The sequence below is a fragment of the Pteropus vampyrus genome, unplaced genomic scaffold (assembly GCF_000151845.1).
Source record: "Pteropus vampyrus isolate Shadow unplaced genomic scaffold, Pvam_2.0 Scaffold1, whole genome shotgun sequence".
Taxonomy (NCBI): domain Eukaryota; kingdom Metazoa; phylum Chordata; class Mammalia; order Chiroptera; family Pteropodidae; genus Pteropus; species Pteropus vampyrus.
In genome coordinates, this window is record NW_011888782.1 from 39,132,054 (window position 1) to 39,137,868 (window position 5,815).

Sequence of the window (5,815 nt, forward strand, 5' to 3'; positions counted from 1 at the left end):
CATTTTAAGACAATACACAGGGGCCATCTTTGGCTCATTTATATAACAAACTCTAAGTGTGAAACAGGAATATAAATATAATTTATTTTGTTTCCTTTTCTATTTACCAAATGAGTTAACCTGTACCAAATAATAGGCCTGTGCTTCTAGGAGATGTATTGTGTAATTTTGTCATTGATAAATTTATCACGAAACAGCATACACTATCATAAATGATTACAAGCTAAACTGTTTTGCAGCATTAGAACAAGGTAAATTGCTAGAATATTAGTAAAATATAAAACTACTTCCTGAAGTCAGATATCCTGGCTAAAAGTTTTGCTTGCTGTTCAATAAACTAAGCATCAGTGTTTAAAGTGGAGAAAGAAAGGCCCAGAATGAAATCTTACATACACAATGTCCACGTTACTAAGGAGGAGTGTATTTTTCTGAAATGTTCTCTGAAAATGTCTGGGTTTTACAGAGAGGACTTTAAGTTGTGGTGTATAGGGAATGGTGAAACTGGATAAAGAAATGTTCTTTTCTCAAAATAAAGTGATAGTTTACTAACCACAATAATTTTTTTTTTTGATTTACACACTGGAAGAATTTCTTGGTGCCTAAAAATGAGTGTTGTCCTAGTATTTCTTTATTGCTTTTTTATTGAAATTTAAAATTATTATCAAAGTAAAATTCTATTATTAAACATCTTACTGTAACCTTGGATTTTAATTATTTTAAGATAAGTAATATCTTCTGTACATGTGGGAATTTAGTACATCTTTTTCCATAGCAAATATTCCTTGTAATATAATAATGATGCTAGATTGTAATTGTTGATATTCAGTAAAATATGATCTCTTTTTCTGTTTTATTTGCCAAAATAAAGTAATAATATGTGCTTTTTTTTTTTCTTTTTTTGCCAGTATCTCTGCAAGAAATCACCTTTTCTTTTTCTATTATTGATTCAAGTGGTTTGGATGGGACTATGTTTCAGAGATGAACCTGTGGTACTGGAATGTTTTGATTCAATATACAGTCATGTGTTGCTTAAAAACAGGGATGCATTCTGAGAAATGTGTTGTAGGTGATTTCACTTTTGTGTGACTTTCACAACTCTACATGGTACTTAAACAAACCTAGATGGTATAGCCTACTATATACCTAGACTATATGGTATAGCCTATTTCTCCTAGGCTACAAATCTGTACAGCATGTTACTGTATTAAACACTGTATCTAAACACATCTAAACATAGAAAAGGTACAAGAAAATATGGTATGACAGATAAAAAATGATACATCTATATAAGGCACTTACCATGAATGAAGGTTGCAGGACTAGAAGTTGCTCTGGGTGGTTCAGTGTGAGTGGTGAGTGAATGTGAAGGCCTATGACATTACCATATACTACCACAGACTTACAAATATTGTTCCACAAGCCTTCCCCCTGCTTCCCTCCAACAGGGTCAAAAATAGAACATTGAAGCAGTCAGTGCTTCTCCATGAACAGGGATGGTGGGCTGGACTGAGTGGAAATATAGAGAAGCTGGTTGGGTAAGGCATAGATCACAATAACAGTGACTGTCAGCATGAAGTTAAAGGTGGGCTGAAAATCAGCAGGGATAACAAATCAGGATGGATTGTGGAACGGTACTGGTCCGTGGCCTGTTAGGAACCAGGTCACACAGCAGAAGGTGAGCGGCAGGCAGCAAGTGAAGCTTTGTCTGTATTTGCATCCACTCCCCAGTGCTAGCATCACCAGCTCAGCGCCACCACAGATTATCAGGCATTAGATTCTCACAGGAGCACCAGTTCCTGGTGCCAAAAAGGTTGGAGACTGCCTGAAAGTTACAACTTGAAAACATTTCCAAAGTACAGGGACAGGCTGGCTCCATATTGCCGCAGAAAGTTTTTACTAAAGCAGTAGTATCTGTACTTCTTAAAGTAGCTCCAATGGACCTGTGCCCTTGTACAGAGTTTTAGGCCCTCAACAAAGAATTTACAGTAATGTTCTCTGAAGACCATCAGGCTGGACCTGGGAGGACTTCTGTATAGATAGTGGTGGAGAAACAGGTTAGTGGCTGAGTAATTAATATATAATCTGTGCATTCAGAATTGAGAGTTTGAGTGAGAGGAAATCTCTTGACAAACTCCAAAGATATTGTTCTTATCAGAGAAAAAATTCCTCCTGAACCATATATCTTTCCATTTCTTACAAGAAATTCAGCTCCATTATAATGTTATGGACCACTGTTGTATATGCAGTCTGTCACTGAAACATTGATATGTAGCACATGGATGTATTATATCATCAAATACAAATAGACTTGTCAACTGAATAGAAGTTGCCTTTTTGTGAAAGGGGTGAAGGAAGAATTGAAGTGTGCAAGATAGAGTAATATCGCTTTTCCTTTTTGACTGGGAAGTAGTATGATTATTACTCTCCAATATAGATGAATAATGAATGAAACAGCACAATTAAACATTTTTTGAATATTTGACTGGAACGAGTCCTAGGAATACACTAATCAAATAATTTCAATTTATTGATTAAAAAAATTGAGGCCCACAAATATTAGTCTTCAAGTTCAAACGCTAGATAATTATCTATGAGCTGTTCTTGTCATATGACAATGTTCTTAGCATTAGTGAATAAACAAGTTGTTATTAGAATTTCATCTATATAAATCACCAAGGAAGGGACTGAGAAGAGTGTTTGGTACTACACAGGTTAATAAAATATAAATTTTTACCACATATACACTAAAATTGAGGTGTGAAGATAATAAAATATACTTATAGTTTTAAGGTTTAAAGAAATGTGACTGGCTTTGAATTTAAAATCAAAATTCCAAAGATAAAGAACCTGGTGACTCTACTTGCTCCTAGTATGCATTCAATAATTAGTAATTTTTTTCATCACTATATTTTCCACAGCAAACATGGTTTAGACAGGTAGTCTTTGGGAAATACACAAAATTCTGTTTGTATGGCTTTATGGCAATAACCTTCTTGGCAATTTGTCTCTCCCTCTTTATAGTAGAAATAATTGTACAGTGCTTGCTACTTATATAATATATTGAGTTCCCGTTACTAAATGATTTAGATCCATGCATTTAAGGTATGTCCATGCACACAGTATTATCACTGTCAATTTAATGATTTTTATAGTCTCACAAAGAGTATCTTCATGACCACTTTGAAAGATTTATAAGGTTTGTTTTCATTTGGAAATTCTTGACTGAGAATTAGCATGAATAGTGTGTAGGAGAGCCAGGGGGCTGTAAGACATTTTAAGGACAGCACTATAAATGGTAATTACTAGCTTAAATATGTATTTGTTCCAGTGAAATGTAACCCTCTATTTACCCCCCATTTCTAGCTGTGAAATATGGCCTTTCTGTTAGCAGAGTGTGAGTTTTTTTCAATACCTGTTAGAAATGTGTATAAAATATAATAAATTCATAAAGAAAGTAATGTGACTTCTCAAGCCAAATTGATGTGGTGTTCTATGAAGTGCACATGGAAAAATATTATCCCTTTATTATTTCTTCTCACTATGAGCCTACTGAAAGAAACAAGTGAAGAGAGGAGTCTGATGAATGGAGAAGGTCGAGGAATTGAAAAAATAATTTTCGATTTATTCTTACTTACAAGATTATTAATAATAATATATTAGAATTTTTTGCAGAATACTTGTCTCAAGACAGTGATCATATCTTTAAAAAAAGATAACTTCCTTTAAAATTTAATAACAGAATTTCAAAAATACAGTTATTTTGAAGAAGCTAAATCTTTTTATATAGTATGTGAACTCAACTTTGAGTTTTTTATACAGGATTTCATAGGGGAAAATCATGCACATGTTCCTCTTCCTTATATGGCAAAATGCTTAATATGTCAACAGATGACTTTCACTTTAATATTGGACATTATTAAATCATACGCTTTTCATTGTGTTAACCCTTGCTAAATTCAACCTACAGATTTATGGATTTTTTTCTTTACTTCGGTCAGCATGTTTATTATTGGCTGCAAATTTTATTACTATTAGATGAGAGAACAAAACATTTAGAATTTTAAGGAAATACATTTGAGATTGAAATAATTTTTCCCATCTATATAATATGGATGAAAGTTTTAAAGCTAGTAAAAGTTTTCATTGTATAAATTTATGAACAGTAAATCTAGGTAAAAATATATACTAACATAGAAAGTAAACTATAGTAGTCTTCCTTTATCTACAGTTTTACTTTCCTTGCTTTCAGTTACTTGTGGTCAATTATGGTCCAAAAATATTAAATGGAAAATTCCAGAAATAAACAATTTATAAATTTTAAATTGCACACCATTCTGAGTAGTGTGATGAAATCTCACACCATCCCACTCTGTCCTGCCTAGTATGTGAATCCCTCTGTCCAGCATATCCACAGTGTATATGTTGCTTGTGCCTTAGTTCCTTTGAAACCATTTTCAATACCAGATCAGTTATCAGAGAGAAAGAGAAAGACCACATTCATATAACTGTTATTACGGTATGTTGTTATAATTGTTCTACTTTATTATTAGTTATTGTTCTTAAGCTAATACTGTGCCTAATTTATAAATTAAACTTTGTCATAAGTATATATGTATGTATAGGAAAAAGCGGTGTATATAGAGTTCAGTAGTAACTTCAGTTTCAGGCATTCACAAAGGGTCTTGGAATGTATCCTCTGTGAATAAGGGGACACTACTTTAGTAGATTATTACCAGCTTCTTAAATTCTACATACAGCTATTATTAAAATCTTTCATTATATTTCTTAGAACATGCCAAAAAACATATTATCTAATGTGACAATTTACTTCGGAGACTATTATTGTTATTTTCTTTGCCTGAAGGATCATTCAACTTCTCACCTGCCTAATCTCTAATTTATTCATTTTAACCAGGCTCAAAAACTTACAGAAATGATGACAGGAGAATAGTATTCAAAATCTATGTATCAAGAGCTGATTGACTTTTCCAAAGTTGGGGGGGGGCGATAGTGAAGAATCTTCTTTAACATTAAAATTAGAATGTGGTGAAAACCAGGTGCTGAATAGAAGAATTTCTCCCAGGCATAATGAAGATGGTATCATACTGAAGGAATTATTCCATTGCCAATATATACCTCCTATTTCTGCAAAAGCAATTCAGTATTATATGAAATGGATGAAGAAAATCCTCTTAAAATCTTAAATATGGAGGTGGATATTTTTATGGAATACAGTGAGGAAAGTATTTTATTGGCCTCTCTGTACCCACTAGTAGAAGCTGCTTTTGCTTCAGTGAAAGAATGTCATTCTGTAAGTGTGAAGTTACAATAAACAGAAGAGTCTGTGAGTGGCCAGTCTTTATTCTGACTAGCTTCCCATTAAAGTTTGCTATGACCCAGGCATCAGTAAACTCTATCCTAAATCAAAACAGAAGTATTCAAACCTAGTAAAGTGTGGTTAAAAGCATTATTTGAAATGTAGAAAGGCAGACACTCCTACCCTAGGAGAGATTTTATCCTCAAGAATCATTTTTTAGAAAAACAGAGCAAAAAATATATGCAGCCTTAACAATAGCACCTGCAAGCACCAGGTATTGCCCCTGAATGAATTTCTTCCTGTCATACCAAAACAATTCTCTGTAGGAAAGCTCTTAAATAAGGGATAAAATCTCAATTAAATGAGAAAATTTTAATTTTCTCCAAATTAGGTAGCAAAATAACCAAGAAAATTCACTATACAAAGACATAAAGTTTATCTAGATCAGAGACCAAGTCAAACAGTAAAACAATTTAACTTAGATTGTGTGTGTGTATA